This window comes from Castor canadensis, chromosome 4 (genome assembly GCF_047511655.1).
Source record: "Castor canadensis chromosome 4, mCasCan1.hap1v2, whole genome shotgun sequence".
NCBI classification, from domain to species: domain Eukaryota; kingdom Metazoa; phylum Chordata; class Mammalia; order Rodentia; family Castoridae; genus Castor; species Castor canadensis.
Genome location: NC_133389.1, coordinates 117887779 through 117912345, shown reverse-complemented (window position 1 = coordinate 117912345; position 24567 = coordinate 117887779). Strand labels below are relative to the sequence as shown.

The 24567-nt window shown below is 35.5% G+C and overlaps 1 protein-coding gene across 6 annotated transcripts in view; it reads left to right on the top strand.

Moving 5' to 3' along the window:
• Fign (fidgetin, microtubule severing factor) overlaps positions 1 to 24567 on the top strand; it is a 376464-nt gene that overhangs the window by 35836 nt on the left and 316061 nt on the right. The window contains exon 1 of one of the 6 annotated variants that reach the window (XM_074070973.1): positions 5528 to 6660. The exons of the other annotated variants lie outside the window; for them this stretch is intronic. The gene's annotated coding sequence lies outside the window, so the exon portion shown is untranslated. Of the gene's footprint in view, positions 1 to 5527; positions 6661 to 24567 lie in introns of those variants that run through there. 6 annotated transcript variants of the gene reach the window in all.

Genomic DNA, 24567 nt, shown 5'->3' with positions numbered 1-24567 from the left:
TTCTCCATATACAAACTTTGTCCCCTGAATCTCCTATTGCCATAGAGTAACAAATAAAAATAACATGTTCTTCCACAGGGAAGTGCCCTGTATAACTATCTTAAACAAAAATGTTTATTACAAAATTGGAGAACTGGTCCTGTTGGGGGTAGGGGCTGTGTTGGTAGCAGTGGGAGGGGGGAGGATGTGTGGAAAGGGTGTAGAAGCGAGAATATGGTGCAATTGCAGTGTACATATGTATGTAAATGGAAAAATGAGACCCATTGAAACTATTCCAGGAATGGAAGGAGGGGGGAATAAAGGAGAATGATGGAAAGGGTGAATGCAAGTAAAATACATTTTATATATTGCAGAAACCTTTGTAAATGCCACAATGTACCCCCTGCACAGTAATAAAAAAATATTACTACTAATAAAAAAAAACTATACAGGGTTGGTTAAAAAAAATGCATGTTCTTAAGTGTGGGCAAACTCACCCCACAGGCTTGAAAATGAAGGATCAATAAACCAACTTTTAAGTGGTTGACAGAGCATGATCATATTACAATTGGTTCATTCACTTTATAAAATATTTTTTTCATATGGTCTTCTGAATATCAGTTATCTCTAATACATCAAGTTATCTGTTTACTAAAAATAAATAGTAAATTTTTGGGCCATAATTGATTTTGAAAACACACCACAGATTATATTAACATTCTTTCCTTAAACTAATAAAAAACTTTAATTGAATCTTAAATTTCTTCCAGAATAGGATTTTCTTAAACCTCTGTTCTCAGAAAGATGTATCACCAGAGAAGAATAGCAAATTTCACCTTCATTTTTTAAAATAATTTTTGAAAGTTTCTAAATATAAAACAAGAAAGCTCCTTTATGAACTTTTAATTACTCCAGTATATTTGGATTGTCAACTTTTGATGTTGAGTTTATGGACTTTCAAAGAAGAGTTAGATCACTGTGTTGTTCTCATGGTATAAATTTTTGACGTGCCACTTTTTTAGAAAAAAAATGATATAAAATGGCATTTTGGTTTCCATGGTTTTTAAAAGCTGCTATCGAGTTTTAAAAATTAATCTTAATTCCCTAAAGCTGAAAATATCTGGCAAACCTGCCCTGATCTAATAGCTAACATCTTGATTTGCGCTTTCTGAACTTTGTGTTCACAGAGCTTTTTCATTTAGAAAGTCCTACTGCGTAACTATTGTTAGATCCTGCACGGATCTCTTTTCCCTCAATTATTCCCATAGGGTTCTTAGTGGCAAGTTTTGGTACAGTCCTTCCTGGAGGCAAGGGGTAGGTTTTTCCCCTCCAAGGGCACTGGTGAAATCCTTCATTACTTTGTCAACATCAAACTAACTTGGAAGAGGGGCAAAAATGGAATTTCTATGCAATTTGTTTCTTCTTGGATAAAACAAACCCCCATCTTTAGAAACATCCTTCTTGCTGACACAAACTTAAAATATCTAAAGTGATTTATATGCCATAGTACTGTCTGGCAGGCTCTGCCATGAAAATTCAACATACCCCAAAAGTTTGTCTGCAAGGGACTGAAAAGTAGGATGCAGAGTTCTACAGAAGGAATAGTTGTCATTGTGTTTAGGACTTCTGTCCGCTATCTAAATTGTTGTATTCAGAGAGTTTCTCATCGCCCATGAATTCAGTCTTGAGAATATCATCGCTTGTGTCTTCAGTTTCAAGTTAGCAATTAGCCAGAGGGAATGTGGCATCTCCTACTGCAGCTTTGGTGACAAGAAGGATGACTCCTACTTCTGTGTGTGGTGAGTGTGCCTGTTCAGCTTCAAGGCCTCCCTGTCCTCCAGAAGAGTGGTTTTAGTAAAAGGGAGTGATTACAGGGAGGGGGATTTGTGTAAAGGGGATCGAGGAAGGGGAAGGTAATAAGTCTAGGCTGTTCAGGCCTTCTTGCTTTCTTCTTTGTTCAGTTTGTCATCGTCTTCCAATCTCTTTCTCTTTCAATAATTTGGGGAAAGGGTTTGAGATGTGCTGTCAGAGAACCTCCCAAGGAATATGGGAGAAGGTGAGAATAACATTAATCCTAACCAAAACACCTACACCTATATGTTGAGGTAATGAACAGGTCCATTTTATGAAACTTGAAAACAAACCCCCAGCAGGTTAAATAAGCTTTTAACACTTAAGGCAAAATTCAGAAGCACATCTTTCTCAATTCCAAACCTCATGCTCTTTCTCAGGCATAGTGCATGGCATTCCACAGTGAGCAGGAGCAGAGTGCCCTTTTCCATCTATCTCCTTGTTTCTTTATCTCTTCTAAGGAAGGTGGAAGTGGCAATGAAGATGGAGAGTTTGAGGGAAAGGATAAGGGAAAATACCAGGAAAAATAATATTTGTTAAACACATATGCTTGATATAATTTTAAGTATTTTATACTTGCTATCTTCCACAAAACTCATCCCAATACTGAGAAGTATAGTTATTGTTGCTATCTCCATCTTATACAAGGAGAAACAAGTCACTTACCCAAGATCCTATGACCATTGTGTTGTAGAACCATGACCTAAACCCAAAGCTGTGAGATTTCAAGGCCTATGTTTCAGCTTTTCTTGCCCTTTTCTTACCTCTCCTGTCCCCCTCACCTCTGCCAGCTCATAATTGAAGAAGACTGGATCATACAGAAGAATGATAAGTGCTTAACAGTAGTGTTTGGTTGTTTGAGTTTTAAGAAGGAGGCAACACACTTTCCACCTTTCCTTTTCTCTGTTTAATGTATTTCACCTTTTTCCCTCCTGTTGAAATGCAGATATTCTGACTTCCTTCTGAGAGGACCACTATGGCCCAACACTGGGGGAACCCATCCAGTGGCTGGAGGTTCATATATGAGAACTGTGTGCGTGGGGATATGGAGTACTCACTCATTGCTAGTAATCTTAATGTTTTTGATAGGTAAACATAAATAGAGAAGGGATCATATGCCATGAATAGGACCTAGATGAAGAATGGATTCGTGTAATTAGAACAATGTGATTGTAAAGTAATGGGACTGTTTTTTCTCTCTAGTTTATGAAATCTAGCACATTACTTAATAAGCACATTTGATAGGGTGAGGCAAACAGACTTAGGAAACAGAATCTAGCGACATGGGCATTTGACATTAACAGACTAATGAGATATTAAATAGTTTCACATTTGGGTGTTACAATTTAAGACTTTCAGAATATTTAAACCCATAAATACCCTTTGCTTATTCTAAGATGAATGAATCTAAGCTCTTACAGTATGAATGAGTCTCAGCTCTTACGAAATTATTTGTCTGATGTTCATTCACATGAAAAGCTACTGTCCTGTCAGTCTCAAAGTGAAGTATTCTCTTGCTTATATCATGGTCTTTTTTTACATCTTGGACAATTTGTGAGGAGACAGACACATAAATAATCATGACATAAATGTGCTTAGTGCTGGATCAGGGGAAATATAGGGCTTAAAAATAGGAGCCTCAAATTGAATACAAGTTCTATGATTTACCTAGCAATTTTGGGGACCTCTCTTAATCTCCTGTATCTAGTTTCTTATCTCTAAGATAGGGACAATAACTTTATCTCACAGGGTTATTAGAAGGGCTAAGTGACTAAGTGTCTGAATACATCTGGCACTCTCTCTGGCACTTTGGAGACCCCCAATTACTTCTTGAATCTCAGCAAAGTACTTTGGAAGTACGGAAGAGAAGGCAATTAACTACCTGGCTACTTTGACCAATATTTCATCAAGAAAGTGTCATTAAAATTGAGCCTTTGATAATAAGTAAGAGAGTATGAGGTAGAGGAGGAACAAGTAAAATAACAGAGCTAAATTGCAGGCCAATAACTTATTTTCTAGTGCATCTCTAGGGGTACCAGGAAATTTTCTAAGTTTCAGAATCACCTCAAACTAGTTTTACTGAAATTTTAGCTTATGATATAATACCTAATATCTGTCATTAAGAATTTTTTCTACTAAGAAAACTACTTTTACCATTTCTTAAGAACATTTTCTTTTAGTGTCTTTATTTCACTTCTTCACTAAAGAAACATTTACTAAGAATCCAAGATGTGCTAAGCATTGTGCTGGGTGGGGAAAGGTCTCTGACCTTGACAACCTTGTAATCTGTGGAATATACCACAAACATGTGAACAAGTAAATTTCAGTGTGAACTGAGAACCATACATGCTGTTTTGTGTGGGATAGTTATAGTTTATATGTGTAGTCCTGATATAATTACTAAGCCTTTCATTCTCAAATGGGTCCTGGTTTGGACAACAAATTTTATGGTCACATGTGTGAAAATATGTGTGTGTACAGGATACTTTGCATGCTCATTGAAAAAAATTGAAAATGCTAAGGAATCAAGCATGGATTTCTCATAAAAAGTGACTTTTAGGCCACAGTGAGATAGTCAGGGGTTTTCCTCTGAGAGAAGAAAGACAGAGGGAAGAAGGAAGAGACAAGGTAGAGATGTGGAAGGATATTAAGTGGTCAAGAGACAATGGCAAAGCAGAAGTTCCTTATGGCCAGAGCATAGGGTAGGAGGTGGCAAAGCAGTGGGAACTATTTTCCTTGGAGAGTAGGGAGAATAAAATCAAATTTTAATGGTTAAGAAGCTAATGAAAATTGAGGAAGTTGCAATCAAGTACAGAAACTCTTCAAGGAATTTGACTGTGAAGGGATTGACTAAGGTAGTAGCTTGAGATGAAGATAGACCTTGGATATTCTTAAAAATGACAGCTATGTCAGGAGATACAGAGTATGTGAGTGCATGTATCCCAAAGGAGGTGATACAATGGGGCCTGGTGCCCAGGAGAAAGGGCTAGCCTTTGAAATAGAAAAAGCTAGGGATTGACACAGGTAGAGAAGCTACCAGGTAAAGTCAGGGGTCTGTAACCTGACATTTTCTTTGTTTGGTGAAGTAGTAGAATGATCAGGCTCAGCTGTTAAAGAGAATAGCTAATGTTTTTACTCTTATTGTAGTTAATGGCTGTGTAAACTTGGCCAAATGGTTTTGCTTTACTGGACCTCAATTTCTTCATGTGTAAAGTGCAAAACCAGATTGACACTTGCTGTTTTTATCTGGTTCTAACATATTACAGTTCTGTTTTGCTAAAAGATTATGAGAAGCCAGTTGCTGTGTCTTCCACCACTCTCTCCTGCAGTCTCTGCTGCCTCATCCTACAAGAAAGGATTCTATGCTCAAATATGTATAAGTTATAGTTAGTCAGGTTTCTTTACAACAGGACCCTTCTGGGTCTCTACAATGCTAATATGCATTACAAATTTGAAAAGGAGATTATAGTATGTAATGTTTCCCAAATTGGTATACTGTATGTTCTAGCGTTCCAGAAAACACACTTATCTAAGCACTTATTCTCCCTCATAGTTTGCGTAAAAAAAAAAATTCTTTTCCAAGTTAGCATGGCAAAACAGGCATGTTAAATGGCTATTGTGTGTAGTGAACATGCAGAAAGTTTCTATGTTTGCTTAGAAAATGATATATTTCCTTTCAATTTTGGGGTGTGGGTGGGGAGGGGCAAACAAAACCACTAAACTTCAGCACACAGAACCTTGACGGAAATAAAACATACAGCCCTGCCCCGGCATGAAATTGTGGCATTATAGTCATTGGACTCTTCAGTTCTCTTGAACAAGCTGAGTGCTTGTTCTGGTACTGTGTTACCTGTCTGGTTGCTAAAGTTCCAAATACAGAGCAGCGTGGCTTCATTTACATAACGAGGTACCGAAATTATTCTAGTCTACAGTATCATCTCATATATCTATTTCTTGTCACTTTAGAAACATTGTAATGAAATATTGAATATGATTATTTAAAAAAGAAAAGATACTTTCTTGTCACTAGTAGGTCTCTCATAGAAATAGTGTTTTATTTTTAATAGTATTTCCTAAAATGTTTGTGTTCTTTTTCAGTACTGTTTTCTAATGTGAGTGATAATTTCATATTCACTTTTTGTATCTGTAGGTTTCTTTATTGGAATAACCACTCTAATTTTGGTTCCTTTAGATTGTGACCATCATGAGCAGGAGGAATTCTCCCCTGATAACTAATGTTTTGCAGTATTTGTGAACATATGATTTCAACAGATATGCTTTACTGCTATAGCCATCCACCTGTTTTTATAGAGCAGCTATTTGTTAAGCACTGTGTTAGGTGCTGGAGAAAGTGAGACAATGGGACAAGTCTTTATCCTTCTTTTCACATTTTTATATGTATATCTTGGTCTTGTAGCTCTTCTCAGGATTCAACCTCTTGTTTCTCTTCTGGTCTTTTTAGCAACTGAACACATACATAGAGAAAGACAGACTGATTGACTGACAGACACACACTCACATTCTTGACTAGATCAAGAGCCTGTGCCAGTTGTGAAATCGCTTAGAGACTGAGACAAAAGTCAGTGGGATTTGCTTTCACTTGGAAACTAGAAGCGTGGTTTCAGGTGGTTGGTGACCAGTTCACATAGCTCTGGTTCACTCTGCCCTGTCGTTCTGAGCTGCCTTCAGTTTCCTTAGGTGAAAATGGGTCATGGGAAGATGCTGAAGCTGCATTGAAGGAGGTTCCAAGGCACTTGGCTGCCTTCTTTTAAAACTGGAGTTCTTCCAGGGACTGCCTATTGCATTGGAGTTCAGCAGAATGTTGCACACGTATGTGACTCCTTTTACTTTTTCTTCATAGATTCTTAAATTGTGTTTGCCTTCTTGTCTCCTTCACTCTCTCTCTGGTATAAAGGTCATAGGTTTCATTTGATTTTATTTTGGTTGTCTGTTAAACTAGGCTGGGTCACCTTGCTCCACATAGCTATTTAGAATTTGCTCATTTTTTTTATTATTCTTTTTAACATATCTTCTATAGAAAGCTAATGCTTCCTCCTTTTATTTTCACAGAGTAGATGTCAGAGGATGTAACGTTAATAGAAGCCTGTCTCCTCTATTTCCTTTCAGGAATATACTTTCAAACCTCTTTAGGAATTATACCCTGGAGCAGAAAGAAATCTATAGTAGATTAACAACAATTATTTGAGCTTCTTTTCCTCATTCTTTTATTGCTTTGAATTTGGACTGTTTCATTTTGTTAAGGAGGTATTATTCACCTCCTTACCATGTGTGAAAACGTTATATTTCAAGTATGAGATGCTTCTAGTTCTTAAGAAGAACATATATTGGATACCATGTTGATTATTGTTGAACTTATGCATTTCTAACACCTTACTCAGGAGCATAGCCATAAATAATTTTACTTTATGAAAAGTGCTGTTATTTCCTGTTAAATTTCCTGGATACTTCTAGAAAGACCACCTGTGACTGATCCTTACTGAATTGTACTCCAGTGTAATCCTCTTTTTCTGAACAAGTAACTTTACAAAAGGAATGTAAAGTCCTTTTATTTAAACAAAGTTAAGATGACAAAATTAATTCTATTTTTATTTCCATTTCACAAATTAAATTTTTCATTGTTTTCAGTAATGATACAAAGTAGAACTTTTTATATGTTTGTCTATTGTTGTATGTATTTGCTGAAGCAGAAAACTGGTATTTTTGCCTGAGTAGTGGGTAGTTCAAGAGTTAAAGCTGCTGGGGAAAAATGTTTCTGGGTTTTACGTAGACAGTAAAAACATAAAACATTTTAGTTTTGTGAAATATATCCTCATTTACTAAGACAGTCCTGTTAGAATAGTCTTTCCCTAGATACAACAAAGCAAATGTAAGATGGATTTGATTAAGCATTTAAAATTCTTAAAGCTGAACTCACTTCTGGGTCTTTACTCCCTTCTTGGAGAGAATCCTTGGAAACAAATTTAATTTTGATGTCTTTTTCTTGGACGGAACGTTTTGTTCTTTATCCTAATTGCAAATTCTGGCCTTGATGGTTGTAAATATTTCCCTCTTTTCTTTATTCCACAATCTCCACTCTGTTTCTGTTTGTTTCCAATTCTCAAACAGATTAATTTTGTTCTTAATTTGTGAAAAGAGAGGGAGTTGATTGTCATTGACATATTTTAGTGCAGGTAAAATGAAATATGTGGTAGCCAAACTAAATCTGGCTAAATAGAACAACTACATAACTATTCATTAATGGCTGACAATTACTGACTAGTGTTAGTTACTCTTGAATTCATCAACATGCTGTACTATATTCTAGAAATTCTCAACTCACAATTTAAAATAGGTCACATGAAACAGCAGAATGAGAAAATACCCACATTTATAAAGTAGGAATGACAAACTCGGATGCTGCCTGGGACAGATTGGTTATAAATAAATGAAGGACAGCTAGCACAGTAATTCCTTCTTTGTTACTATATGCATTGGCAGATCATTGATTTGTAAAAATAAAAGCAAAGTGTTGCCAGATTTGCTTTCCCTTTTTTCATTTCTTCTCTTTTCCTTATACTTATACATATTTATATGTACTATACTTATACATAGTATATTTTATGTAGATTATATCAATTTTTTTAATTCAGCAACTATTAAAAGATTTTATAAACACTGTATCATCTGCATTTTGTACACACACTGTCAGTTTTTGGCCTCTAGAAGCCCCAATAATTTGAAAGATAAATTTAGTGTTATAGTAAAAACAAAATGCAACATATTCTTAATTTTGCAGTCAGTGGCCAATGGTCTATTTCCTTTGGGAAAAAGTTTATTTTTGAATCCTGTCATTTTGTTACCTATTTCCATGGATTTAAAATAAAATTACATTTTTAGTATATAGCTACTTTTGCAACATTATATTTTGCTCTTTCTTTAAAATACAATAAACTAAATATGTACAAAGTAGTCATACATATTCAAAACTCTCTGAGCCACATTTTAACTTTTACCTTCCTAAATAATTCAGACTTAACATTTCCATAAATCCTTCTTTACTTTTAAAATTTTCCAGTACTTATTTTAGACAGAACTGGTATCATTAATAAATCACACTATGTATCAGTAAGTTACCTAATCACTTCATTACTTTTATATATTATGTATTTACCCACAGTAGAGAGGCTGTTTCAAAGTGGTTCCTCCTCAGAGTGGGATTAGTTTTTGCTTCTTTCTCAACTGTACAGCTTTTATACACATTCGTCCCTACTGGTGAAGATTGCTGTTCCATGGCATTTTTCTTCATAAATGAATTGTATTCTGTACTTATTTATTTTAAAATTTATATCCAGAATTTAGCCTTTTATTTTGAAAACCAACAATGTCCATTCCTAAGTTGGCCACAGCAGCTATCTCTGGTGTGATCCCATCTTTGAAATTAAGTATCATGTGCTCTTTCTTTATTGAAGGCAGTTAGCTGAAGTGTTTAAGAAATACTGGCCTCATCCTTGGGGAACACTGCAGTAGGCTTCTTTGACATTGAATCATTGGTAACTGTTCTTTCATAGGCCCAATTTGGCCATCTGATTTATGTGCTATGTATCTCAACAATTGAGGGGTACTGACATCCCAGAGAAAAAGTGCATGTATTTTAATGTTGGGCTCACCTAAACTGAGTATATATATAGCTGCCAAATTGAAATTATTTGTAAATTTAGATTTGTTTCATAGCACTGAGTAGAAGTATGCTAGTTACACTTGTGGTTTTAGAAAACATTTCCTGCTCATTTAGAATCTTGAATGCAAAATATAACCCTATAGCATATTATTATGACTCTCCCATGGGGACCTTGGGATCATAAACCAGTGAACGGATTATATAATGCTGCATAAATGTGGTATTTTTCATCTGACACACATAATCTTGATCCTATATTTTTATGCTACCTAACTGCTTCAGAATACCGCTTTTAAAGCAACCCATCAAAATGGAAATTGCTTCTAAAACATGGAGCAATAAATATTGGTCAAGGTTCTATGTAATTCAGGGTGACTCAATACTTGAACACTAGTCAATTGAAATTGTCTGCTGTTTTAAAAGTAGGTTGATCATCTCCATTTTATGGTATTGTTTAAATTCTTTCTTTATTAGAGCCATATATTTACTTTTTAAAAATTAAAAATCTCTTCTTTGATTTATTTAAGGCATGTGCATAAAAATAGGCACAGATACAAAACTGACAATTTAGTGGCATAGAAATATAAAATGTATATGGATCAATACACGTGTTACCTATGAAACAAGTCACGAATGGATAACTGTCACTTTAAAACTTCGAGTAAAATCTTTGTCTCTGCCATGTGATATTTTAAAGATTTGATTCTTCTCTGGATTCTCATAATTTCATTAGTACTTTAACCTATTTTATTTATTTATTTATTTATTGGTGATGAGGAATGAACTCAAAGGGCATTCACTCTACCTCTGAGCTACACCCAGTCCCCTTGTCTTATTCCTTTGTTGACTACTTCCTTTCTCTATTTATTGTCTCAAGTAGGTATTAGACCCTATTTTCTCTTTTCTGGAAACATGAATGAAAATTTCCTAATATTTTATATATATATATATAATGTATATATTGCACTTGCTAGGTAGGTGCTCTATCACTTCAGCCATTCTCTAAGCCCTTTTTGCTGTACTTATTTTTCAGGTAGGTTTTCATGTTTTTGCCTGGGCCAGCCTGAACCACAATATCTTATTTATGCTTCCCACATAACTGAGATGACAGGTGCATACCATCACACTCAGTTTACTTTTTGAGATGGGGATTTCAATAACTTTTTGGCAGGGCTGGCCTAGAACTATGACCCTCCTGACCTTTGCCTCTTGACAAGCTGTGATTACAAGCATGAGCCACAACACCTGGCACTGCTATTCTATTTTTTATGATGGAAGAGGGCTCTGCAACTCTGAGCTCTGATTATAGGTTCTCCTCTCTGCCACCAACTTTATCTTATTCTGACTGAGTTGCCTATAAATGATGTCTTCACCTTGTCTACCTGCTACTCAGAAGCCTTTTCATACTGCCATCTTTCACTGCATTAAGTGTATATTTCCATTAACTTCTAAGACTAACCTGGTATTACCTTCTCTTCTAAGCAGGGATTTTTTTTTTTTAATATTCTCATAGACAACACCATGTACACATTTCTCCATTTATGCCTTTGTTCATGTATTCTAAATAACATGTCATGATCTTATATGCAACTCTAACTCTTTAACCCTACTAATCCCCTTCACTTTCGAACTTTTTCTTTAATTGATCTTAACATTAAATTTATTTATTTATTTATTTCATTTTTCTTTTATTATTCATATGTGCATACAAGGCTTGGTTCATTTCTCCCCCCTGCCCCCACCCCCTCCCTTACCACCCACTCCCCCCCTCCCTCTCCCCCCCTAATACCCAGCAGAAACTATTTTGCCCTTATTTCTAATTTTGTTGTAGAGAGAGTATAAGCAATAAAAGGAAGGAACAAGGGTTTTTGCTGGTTGAGATAAGGATAGCTATACAGGGCATTGACTCACATTGATTTCCTGTGCGTGGGTGTTACCTTCTAGGTTAATTCTTTTTGATCTAACCTTTGTAACATTAAATTTAACTCTCAATTTGATCAGATCTTCTTTTTATTTGCTATCTTACAACCTAGGACCATGTTTTGTTCCCAAGTTCCAATATGCTGAACATGCAGTTCTCACTAGGTCTCATTGGATACTCTGTGGTGATTGAACTCTTGACTCTTTTACATGGAGTATCTTTTATAAGCATGCTTGGCCATAAAGACATTGCCTTTAGAGTTACTTCAGTGAGAATGAATGCTACATGCGTTTTTCCTTTCTAAACTATCAAATATTTTCTCACAAATCCCAATAATGGAGACTAGTAAATAAGGTATTACAAATCTTTAAAGATATATTTGCTTTGTGAAATATAATTGATACATTACATAGTTTTTACTAAGAAGGTTAATATTTGGCTTTCTAAAGCATTTATACACTAACTCCTAGTTCAGTTGTCAAGGATGATGCATTTCTGTGGTCTTTTGGTTAGTCATGTTGACCTTTCTAACCCAAAAAATCTGTGAATACTCCCACCCTTGATTTAAATCTATGTGGTATTATTCATTTATTATTTCTACTTTGAAAAACAGGACTGCCAATAAAAACAGATTATGAGAAACTAGTTTGGGAATAAAAATATTCTGAATTTTAAGTTTGCCTTATTAGTCACAATGTAAACTTCTTATCCCCGAGAAAGACAAGTACTTAATTAGATTGTAAGTGGAACAAAATACATACTAAACACTTTTGTGACTGAATTCAGTATTCTTGACTCTTTCAAAGAGGAGTGCTTTGATGTGAAGTCAGTTGACCAGTCTCAGTTACTTCATTTTGGAGTAAAGTCTAGCACTCTGAAGAGGGAAAGATAAATTATTCTTTGGGGAGCAATGCAGTTTACTAAGCTGTGTATGAGGCTGGGGGTCAGGTGACCTGGCTCTGTTCAAATTGTCAAAGGCAAGTGTCAATTGACAGAGTGTTCTGCTCTCTAAACTAGCACTAAAGCCTAGTGGTTGAGCTTGCAGCTACTATTTCTACATAACTGCTGTGGAGAAAGGTTTTTGTTTGTCTTATTAGCTAAATCTGGCAGTAGTTTAAAATGTTTAGACACTAGTCCTTCAGTATTATACCCAAGGAATTCAGGGTGGGCTTGGAGGGCAGAGGAGAAGTTAGGGAATCCCTGACAGCTTTATGGCTTTGAATACCATTCTGTTTCTTTTCTACTCTAACCTTTCCAAATATCTCTGAGAATCATGTCTTTTCATTGTGGTTATACTATTATACTTAGCCAAAAGAGAACTTTCTGGAAGCATATTGCTCTGTGTGTGTGTGTGTGTGTGTGTGTGTGTTAGAGAGAGAGAGAGAGAGAGGGAGAGAGAGGGAGAGAGAGAGAGAGAGATCATGATATGAAATGGGTGACTTAAAGCAATGATTGATGATTTTAAACTATAACAAACATTCTAAACATTACTCAACAATGCATCCTCTGCACTTTAAAGAATATTTGGCCAATACTTCCCAAGTATTTAAAGTATTAAAAGTATTTAACACTTATAAATAATACTTATAAAGTATTATAAGTATTTAAGTATTTAAAGTATTTTTTATCCCATGGCAATTTCTTCTATTTATCTTTAATTTTGAATATATATGTGTATATATATATATATATATACATATATTTGTATATATGTGAGTTGAGGAAATAACTAAATGGCATTAGGAGCCAAGTATGAGAATTGATTACATAGAATTGAAAATATTTGGTCTCAAAGACATGTGAGTATAGAATACATGTGGTTTGCTCATGTAGTTTGTAACTAGAAATCTCTGTATAATGTGATATGAATATAAGTCAGTATTACCATTTCCCTTTCTTTATAATTCCAACCTCTGCTTTACATAGTGATGAAACTTCAGGTATATTGTTGTATTGCTGCTCATCAAAGTGCCACTTTTAGAAGATTGTACTTGAAGCATTTTTAAATAGCACTAGAAAGACTCTACCATGCCACAGAAAAGCTTTTCCCTACGCTAAGTGTACATTTAATCAACATTAGGCAATTACAGCTGTACTAGAAGTCCTTCACCCTCGATTTTGTGGCAGGAACTTTGTCTAGGATAAAACTATCATAAGTAGAGGTAATTTGAAATTCTTCCTCCTTTTATTTATATCAGGATGAGGCAGTTTGAGTGGGGGGTGTATACTCATCTTTTCTAATTGAGGAAATCTATTCTAAACTTCAAGTTACCAGGTAACTTGTAAAATATCTAGCAATTAAAAACATGATACAGTTTCTTAGTCATTGTTTTGTGCTATTCAAATAGTCTTGTTTGATATGTTGATTAAGATGTTGTTTTGAGGTTTATTACCCAACTTGAAGAACCCCAAACTTAATGATTCTCTCACATACTTTGTGCCCTTAGAAAAATTTTGCATCTGTGTATGTGTATTTTTATAAAGCTGCTTTTAAAATGTATTGTTGTCCTTATATTTTTTCATGCTCCCTTCACTTGGTACTGTATTCCGCCTGTCTGTCATGCAGTTTGGCCAACCCATTTCTGGAAAAAAGAAGTTCTCTTTCAGTAGTCATAGTGAAAACCCAGATTAGGGTACACATACCTTTGTTTGGCTTCCCAGTTATCACTCCAGTAGCACTGTGTTTCAATGATTTACAAATTATTCTTTCACTTACTTCAGATAATGATACTGTTAGATCGTTAATATTGACCTGACAGAAGACAGGCTCAGCCTTCCAACTGATGAGCTGTGCAGACTGTGAAGGCTAACACAGCCTTAATCTAAAATCATGGGTCCCCACTGAGGGCGGGAGCAGTTTCTCTGAACTTACACAGATCATGTCACTATTGAAGTCACGATTTTTTGTGTTGGAGTGCCTATGACAGAGAGGTACACGGCCAAACATGTACTTTATCCAGAAGGTGTTGTCAAAGAAAGTAATCAATCTGAAAACTTCTGGTATAGGAGATTATTAAAGAAACTGGGGAAATTGGCTTGGAAATAGGAAGAGACACCTCAAGGAAGAAATGTTAGCAGTTTTTCTTTATTTGAAGAGCTGTTTTCCATTCAGAAAAGAATAGAATGTTTCTGTACTCAATATAAGAGACTGTAATGAGAACTATAAGTTAGTTTGGAAAATATTTCTAACCCCTAGCTAAAGGTCTAATAAATTGGGTGAAAATAACAAAACAAGGAGACAGCATGCTCTATACCTGGCTAAGTGAAAGAAACCGTTGGATGTTCGGTGATAGGAAACATGGCTTTTGTAATCTTACATGGACCTAACCTTCAAGAAGATTACAGTTTAATAATGAAAATAATCATTTTTGTAGCTCTAATGGAAAGTAAGAAATAATGTTTAATTTTACTGATAAGGCCCTGTGCGACATAGAGGAGAAAAAGATGACTTTGAGTAGATAAATGCCTGCCTCTCTCTTACAGCATAAATTAGTATCATGTATATGATTACTAGGATTGTTTGCTTAGAAGAAAATGTGGAGAATCAAGGAGAATGATGGAGGGGGTGAATTCAGCTATGATATATTATAAGAGCTTTTATAAATGTCACATTGTACCCCCAATGCAACAATAGTAAATAAATGAATAAATATTTACCTACTAGAAAACAAAAAAGAAAGGAAAAAAGATCTGAGACTCATTGATTTAAATTCTACCACTGGGATGTGGGAATGTTACTTAACTTCTGGGTCTCTGTTTCCTCACTGAAGAGAAAAAAAAATCAGAATATCTTTCATAATTAGCTAATAGAATTTTGTTAGGATCCAGCTGGATAATGTTTGTGGAAGGGCTTAAAGAACTCAGAAAGGCTGTGCAAATATTTAGTATTACTGTGACTTAAAATTTCGCCTAGCTTACTTTTTCTATATCTAGTCAGAATGAATGCTGATCTCTTAATTTAAAAAAAAATGCCCTCATAGATACTATGCAGTGTTTTTAAGACAAGAAATCCTTAATAATTTGCTCTTTATAAGCCTCTGCATTCTGCGTGTGTGTGTAGCAGGGTGTATGTGTGAAGAAAAGACAATGTTTGGGAAAACATTATTCTGGTTCCACAATTACAATCTACCATAAAGGAAAACTATTGAAGTGATGGCATTTATACACATATTTAACACACATACATTTCTTGTTAGTAGATATTTTATCATTGATTTTTAACATTGGAAGAACAAAGAGGCTGTTATCCTTAAAAATCCCAAAGAGATAATGTTGACAGGATTATATTGAAAAGATGACATTACATATAACTCTGTAGTTACATGGTCATTATTTAGCATTAGGTAACAAGTTTAAAAATCCACTTTGATAAAAACAAAATAGCTGGACCATAAAAACAGCAGAAGATAGTTCATTAAAACATATTCTGCAAGCCTGCCATAACTCTCTGCCCTTCTAAATCAGTGGTTCTCAACCTTGACTACACATTAAAATGACCTGGAGAGCATTAAAAATACCAATGCCCGGACTGTACCCCTAATCAATTAATTCATAACTTCTGGGGATGGAGGGGACTAGTTATCAGTATTTTTAAAGCTCCCAGGCAACTCCAACATGTACCAAGTTTGAGATCTGCTTCCTCATGTCTATCTGTAGTACCATATTGGATTTACAAACTGGAATGCTATTTTGGACTCATTCTTTGTCTCCTTTCTCTCTATTTAACCTTGCCTACTTCTGCAGATTCTTCTGTAGCTGTATTGGTTTGATCCTTACCATCCCCAGTAATGCTAGCCTAACCCAAGCATTAATTAGATTTAATATCTAGCTTTCTTCTTCCAGTTCTGCTTAAATTGTGTTACCAGACACTTTGAAACAACAGTTTTCCAAACAACTTTGTCATTTCACATAAGAGTCTACATTGCTTGGCATACTAGAATCCAATAATCCTTTTATAATCAAACTCTAGTTAAAAACAAACAAACAAACAAAAACCTTGCCCTCTGATTGCCTGTATTTCCCATTGCAGTACTTTACAAATGGAAGGAAATCAAAGAATCAGAAAGATGAGTTGTTTTTAAAGTTATTTCCTATAATCCTGAGAATCTCTGCACTGGTGGCTCTGGGGTATGGGCTGGGAAGAAAAGAGGAGGATATTGAACAAGAAGCATACTCGGACTCTTCTCCACCAATCCTTTTCTCTCCCTTTAGCCAGAGAACACAGCCATTCTGGTTTCTTAATATATTTGGGTTGTACTTAGCCTTCATTAGAACAGTCTCACAACTGCAAGAAACAAGGAGAAATTTTGAAAACCGCTGGTGGCTAATCCTCTCATTTCACAAGGAAGGAAACGAAGTCTCAAAGAGGTTAAGTGACTCATCCAAAGTCATACAGCTAAAATTTGCCCTTTGTTCATGCTACCGTGATCTCTCCACTCTCACTGAAAAATAAGAAGAAATGTCATGCTAGTACTTGACACAGGGACTTATAAATACAGGTGTTCAACAAATATTTGTTGAGTGAACATTTGAATGAATGCTATTTCATACTTTTCTGTTTTGTTCATATTGTTACCATTGATTTTTTAAAAAATCATTTCACCTGGTAAAAGCAGTCCTTTAATACAGATCTTATCCCACCCCTGCATCAAAATCTTTCCCTACACACACGACTATAAAGGAAACTTATTTCGTTATATTTAAAACCTTTAAAAACTCTCCCATATTCTAATTATTTTCTTGACATGTCTTTTCTCCATGACTAGGTTGATGCTTAAAATTTAGGGCATTGGCCACTTGTATCTTTGTCTCCTTCCAGCTTAGACAAAGCTTAATAAATAAATTAAAAATGCACCAGAATTAAATATCCCAAAATATGAAATCTGAATCTTTATTCAGCATAAAAAGTACTCTTTTGTTAAAGAATTAAACCAATGGAATTTTTATAGCCACAAAATTCCTTTCCCATTAAAATAAACTCACATCCTGACCTTTTTTAAGAAGAAAAAAAAAAAAAAAGCAAAGGATTGAAACAGAAAAAGAAAGTACATTAAATAATTTGGTTTCTGCCAGAATTTTTTCCTGAGGTTTCTGAGTACTCCTCGTCTCGGTCACTTAGCATACTAGCTCCTAAAACAAGGCCAATCTACAGCTTCATGGGAAAAACACTTGGGAAATGTCCAATCCAGTGCGAGCCAACTCAAATTTGCCTTCCTTGTTCAAAGCCACATTTTCTGGCTGGATCAGTTAGAATTTTCCTTTGAAGAAAAAAAGGGAATTTCTGGATTGGTTTCAGACTCTTTTATTCACAGCAGTCATGTGAGCATTCTCCACACAATTCTTAAGCCAGTAGGAAAAGTGATTCATCATTTACCCTGGAAAAGTATCCAAATATCTGTTGTGCCCCTTAAAAATTTACACTTTGATGAGCTTCCCAGTCTATGACTATCTTCTCCCTTAGATTTAAAATTCTACATGTGCACAAATAACCAAAGATTTGGGAACATATTTGGCCTTCATCCTGCTCCAAAAGTGTGCCAGGCTTAGAGTCATTACATATCCCTTTAACTTGTATATGTTTCTCTTTTAAGGAATTACTTTTTTAAAAAAGTTAAGTTTATAAACATATTGTAAAAAGGAGAGAGAAAAACTGTTCCCTCCTTTGTAAAGTTAGGAGTTTAAACTACGGAATCCCCAAAGCCTAGATGCTAAGATTCTGTCACCTGCAGCTAGAACATTTAGAATTCTTGATATTATTTGCTGTGATACAGGATCCTTTCCATTCATTTACTCACATTCATGTAGTTGTTATTTCAACAACTATCTTTATCTCCCTCCCTCAGCAAAGTAATAAAATCCTCAAGAAAATGGTCTTAATGTTAGACTTGTATTTGAGTTCTAAAACTTAACTGTGGTATGAACATGGACAAGTTACTTAACTTCTCTGGATGTCAGTTTTATAATCTGTAAAGTGGTGGTTAATCTGAATCTTGAAGAATGTATTGGCAGTTGCCAAATGATAGGGTGTAAGGTAACAAGGAGAAAGAGCAGCGGTACTAATGCATAGAAACAGGAAGAATGGTATAATGTAAGAACAGGCTAGTCCCATGCTTGTAGTGGTGGGGGTGGGGTGGGAAATGAGATTGGGCTCTTCTGTGTCCTCCTGCTCCCTTCACTGTCCTCCCAGAGCACTTTCTCTTGCTAAAGAAAATTGAGGTCACCCCAGAATGGGAGTCAAGAGGTACTTGATAGCTGGTAGGAGTCCAGTAGTAGTAAGTAAGGTCCTGTTCTTGGTTTTTGGGACATTACCACAAGTAGAAGAATTCTTCCATAGCAAGAATCTCAAATATGATGAAAACCCTCAGAGGGTAGAAGAGAAATGGTCTTAAAACACCGGGCAGAAAAACAAAAGGAGCCAGATGTTATATTAAGTGAGACTTCTGAGCCTTCATTTTGGAGATTCATTATGAAGTTTAATGGGAGTGCTCAATTCTGTCTTCTTACTTTTATACTTACTATCTATGTTGTGTCCCAAAGAGCAAACAAATTTGGGAAAGCATTCTTGAAACCTAAGGAATGAATTCCCATTGAGTAAACATGTTTTAGGTGAAATGAAGAGGCAGTGTAGTATAGTGGAGTCATGCCACACTATACCTTAGACTTGGGATACCTAGAGTCTGAAATTAATTCTTCTATTGACCTTTTGTAAATGATGTACCTCAGACGTTGAATGTGTCAGGTGAAGGCCATGTTCCAGACAATGTAGAAGTTGATTCCAGTTCTTAAGTTCTGCTATTCAAGGTTTCTAAAATGGAACTTCTAAAACAAACTTCTAAGTAGCCACAATCAAGTGTTTGAAGGACAAGTTATTCCAGATAAATTCAATTTTCTTTCATGGTAAAATGACAAGCCATGTATTGTGTGTGAGAAGAAGTAGGTAGGGGGAAAATAAATGGCATCTCAAGCCTCATAGGATGTCACCAGTGACCTGGTCATAAAATTGAGGCTGCATTATTGTTGGGTGGATTCCCACCCTCTAAAGAGCTGCTACCACCTTGTAGGCAGTCAGCCATGATTTTCTTCTACCTAGAAGGGTATCCCAAGGACAGCTTCCATGTTTCAGGGTGACCAGTGTTCCTTGTAAAGGTATCTATCTAGTTATGCTCACAGGACTTTTTGATGAATATCATCTTTTTGATCTTAATGTTAGTATTTCCTCCAGTACTAGCCACTCAACCATAAATTTGCTCAAACACAGTAATTCTAATTGAGTCAATTAACAAGAAAGTCTGAGCAGCTCTTATATTCTGGAGGAGTTTAGGAAGATATGACACCTTAAAATACTCTGGTATTCTGGATGGGATTCTGGGAAAGAAAAGGAACATTGAGGAAGTTTGAATAAAATGTAAACTTTAGTTGGTCATGATGTATAAAAATTGTTTCATTTTGGGGGACAAATGCATCATACCAAAGTAATCTGGGAAACTGGATGTAGAATATGAAGAAATTGTCTTATTTTTCCAACTTTACTCTAAACGTAAAACAATTTTAAGAGTCAGGCACTCTCCTCCTTGCACACTAACAAATACCATTGCCTTATTCAGTATACATATGTCTTATTTTGGCTACCCCTATCTAGAAAGATGAGGTATATAGAAAAGACCAGTACAACTAAAAGAAGCTGAAAGAGGTGAAAAAGTCTAAATTAATTAAATTAATCTGGCTTAACAAAGAAAACAGTATGTGGAGGGAGGGTTCTGAAAATTATTTTCAACTTTATGAAAGACTTTTCACAATGTTGCTGAATTAAAGATAAGAAAAAGAGGAAATGGGCTTGAATTATATACAAATAGAATATAATTTAGTAAAATTGATTTAATATCAGAACAGCTTGATAAAACTAAAGCCAAATGTGGGGAATTATATTTTAAAAGAAAATCCTCCACTGTCCAGTACACTAGTCACTAGCCAAATGTGACTATTGAAATTTAAGTTTTACTCAAAACAAGAAAGATTTTGATCCTCATTTGCAGTAGCTACATTTGAAGTTCTCACTAGACACTTGTGGCTAGTACCTACTATATTGAACAGAACAAATTGAGAACATTTCCATTATCACAGCGAATTCTTTTGAATAGCTTTGTTTCCATGATAATTGAGGTGTCAGTGTCATTATGTTGTTTGAGATAAAATTGCTAATATTTGAATTTGGATATTATGTTTACTTATTTGCATGTCTTAAGTGTAAACCCACAGAAATCCAAACAAAATTTTGATACATTAGAGTTTTCTGATTCATTTTATTTCCAGTTCCATGCAGAGAATAAGCCATACCATCTTTGAGGTAGGTAAGACTCTGGCAGAGCTGTGTCATTCTGCACACTTGATGGTTCACATCTTTCTTAAGACAGATGTGTTCAAGTATAGCTGCAAAAGTCAACAAGGATGTCGTTGCTACCAACAAAGGTTAGCACCTAAGCAGAGAAGGTGACATTGTCAGAATTTGAGTAATATCTCTCCCTCCTTCCACAAAACTGTTTTCCTTTGGTTGTAAATATGCTATGAGATTCTGTCTTTATAAATATGTCCTTACATAAATACTTGGATTGTAAATTCTTTTTTATATTATAACCTATGAAATTTTCATTTCTGAATATCATCTAAATGGGATAAAGGTGTTTATCTTAGATAGTTGGGGCTAAGGGCTTTCAAAAGGATGACTACAAGTACTGTTCAAATATGTCTCAAGCTAACAAATGGGTTTGGCTTTCTTATAAACAAAGTTGAGTATTTATTTTTTAAAGCAAGTTTAACCCTGGAGTTGATGTCATCTTCAAAATGTAGAATGACTTAATTTTCAGATTTCCTGGTAGTTGATACAAAGTAAAGTAACAAAGTAATTTCTTTAAAATATTCCTGGACATCTTTCACCTTTACTTTAGTTTTTTGTAAGCCTAACAGGGATGACACGAATTAGAACAACGCTATGTTTCTCTGACCAAGATGTGCACATCTAAAATGTGGAACCCATGAGAATCTATTTTTTGGTACCAGGGACCAAACTCAGGACTTTGGACATGGAAGATAAGTAAGTGCTTTACAAAGAGTTGCATCCCTAACTCTTGGTTTTTCGAGATAGAGTTTCTATGTGCAGCCTAGGCTGGTTTTGAAATTGTGATCCACCTTCCTCTGCCTCCCAAATGCTGGGATTACAAGCATTCCCCATCCCAGCCCCATTTCACAGAGTTGGGGGAATTTTTTGGCAACACTGGGGGTTGAATTCAGGGTTTGAACATGTTTGACAAGTGCTTTACTTCTTGAGCCACAAAAAAATGGGAGGAGCCCTTTTTGCTTTGGCTATTTTTGAGATAGGGTTTCACTTTATGCCCATGCCAGCCTGAACTGAAATCCTATTTATGCTTCCTGAATAGCTGGGATGATAGGCATGCTCCACCATACCCATTAGTTAAGATGGAGTCTTCTGAACTTTTTTGCCAGAGCTAGCCTTGAACTGTGATCCTCCCAATCTCTGCCTCAGAGTAGATAAGATTACAAGCTTGAGCCACTATGCTCTGCTGCAAATTTTTAATTATATCTTTTTTTAATATGGAATGCTTACAAATTTGCATGTCATCCTTGTGCAAAGGCCACACATATGTGCTGCCAAAGTGAACCCAAATTCTACCTTTCACTTTAATGATAAATTGAAAAACTATTTTATAGGAATAAATAAAAGAGTTCTGTTGATAGGAAAAATATCCCCTGTCCACCTCGTGTCCTCTCCATAAAAGTGGCAGAGTTACCATACAATTGAGAAGAGGAGACTGACATAGATGAGCAAAACAATACAAGACATTCAAGCACAAGATCTTGGCAATACCAGAAACACAGGTGTTAAGTATGCAGACATATGGATATGGAGGTATTCAACTCTTATTTAAGTCTGGGTCAGCAGTTCTCTAGCCGTTGTAATCATCAGAATCTCCCACAAACCTTATTAAAATGCAGATTTCTGGGCTCCATTCCAGAATTTCTGGATAAGTAGACCTTGGATAGGGTTCTAGAATTTGCATTTCTAACAAGTGCTTCTTTGATGCTGTTGGTGTTGGTCCAGGGGATACACTTTGAGAACCACTAGTCTATAGTTAGAATTTCTAGAGTGCAAGTAGATAGGTTCACACCTTCCTTGCATGCATGATGTCACAAGCTCGAGAGTGTTACCGTCCCTACTGTGAGTCAGATTCTACAAAAGAAGAACAAACACAAGCACACTCTCTAAATTCAAACATAGTGCTTGGAAGCAAAGAATACAGAAAAGTGAAAAAATTGGAGTTTATTTAGCCCCTATTATATTCATTTCCATTAATATTACTTCAGATCTTTTGGACCTGTAGGAAGAGACTATATTAACCCAAATGTAGCATTATAAAAATTTCCTTGACTATATAATTTTCTAAAATTTAATCTAAAACACTTTTATAGGTAAAGTCTTGAAGGTGAACATGTATTATAGTTATTCCTAATGGGTCATATTTAAAAGCTGCTATATAGATCCATTAGGATTAGTGGATTTTAACCAAAGACTCAGGTTATCCATCTGTGTTCCATGAGCCGACTCTGTACTTCACAGAAATCCATTTAAATACTCAATGCCTCACTTTCTCTAGCTGTGAGAAGAGAGGTCATTGCACTCTTAGTTGTTTATTTTGTCAGAAATGCTGTGAAGAGCAATTATACATGGAGATCATGCAACTCTTTGGAAGAAGCAGACACTAAAGAGATCCAAAGAACTGCATGGTCATTTTCAGATATTTAATATCCTCTGGAATTCCTTACATTTACAGCCAGTTTTACTTATATAATAATTTAAATATTATTCAACCTTTTGACACTGTTCATAATTTTCACCACAGACATAAATCATTTCCATTAAACAATTGCCTACATTATTGTAAGCAATTTGCCACTTTAATTTCACTGAAAACAACTTCAGGCCAGAATTATCTTTATCCGTAGTTTTCACTATATAAACTCTGAAGGTTGGAAATTCCAGAAAGAGCATTTCTAGAATGTCACAAATAAAGGAGAAGTTATGAAATGTGCCATTACCCCTGTAGTAAATCTCTATAAATAAAAAAAAATGTGGGAAAAAAACACCAAGAAAAATAATATATTAGTTGGAACAAAGCATAAATATGAAAAGCTCTTCCCTCCAACCTGCAAGAGGTACTGAATTGAGTTAGTAAAATTAAATCTATCGATCTCTAAGGTACCTACAATTGCACATACATACAGTATAAGGTAAAGGAGGTGGGTACTGAGAGAGAAGCCAGGATCCTAGTTTTGTGCTTACTAGCTGTGAATTCACCTATTCATTTTATAATATCAAGTACCTCCTGTGCACCAGAAGATAATAATGATGATAATTTTATTCATACTCTATTAAAATATATTAAATGTTAACTATGTAGAAGACATGGTTTGATCCTATTACAAGCACTATTGCATCTAACTATCCTACATTTTATAGAACAGATACATAACAGATGGGGAAACTGATGTTAGGATATGGTTAAGCAACTGTTTCGTTGTTACTTCTAGAAAACTGCTGTAACTGCAGACTTTTCCTCCAACCTGGGCTTATTTGGCTCTAGATGCTAAGCTCTTTTTTTTTTTTTTTTTCTTTTTTCTTTTATTATTCATATGTGCATACAAGGCTTGGTTCATTTCTCCCCCCTGCCCCCACCCCCTCCCTTACCACCCACTCCACCCTCTCCCACTCCCCCCCTCAATACCCAGCAGAAACTATTTTGCCCTTATCTCTAATTTTGTTGTAGAGAGAGTATAAGCAATAATAGGAAGGAACAAGGGTTTTTGCTGGTTGAGATAAGGATAGCTATACAGGGCATTGACTCACATTGATTTCCTGTGCGTGGGTGTTACCTTCTAGGTTAATTCTTTTTGATCTAACCTTTTCTCTAGTTCCTGGTCCCCTTTTCCTATTGGCCTCAGTTGCTTTAAGGTATCTGCTTTAGTTTCTCTGCATTAAGGGCAACAAATGCTAGCTAATTTTTTAGGTGTCTTACCTATCCTCACCCCTCCCTTGTGTGCTCTCGCTTTTATCATGTGCTCATAGTCC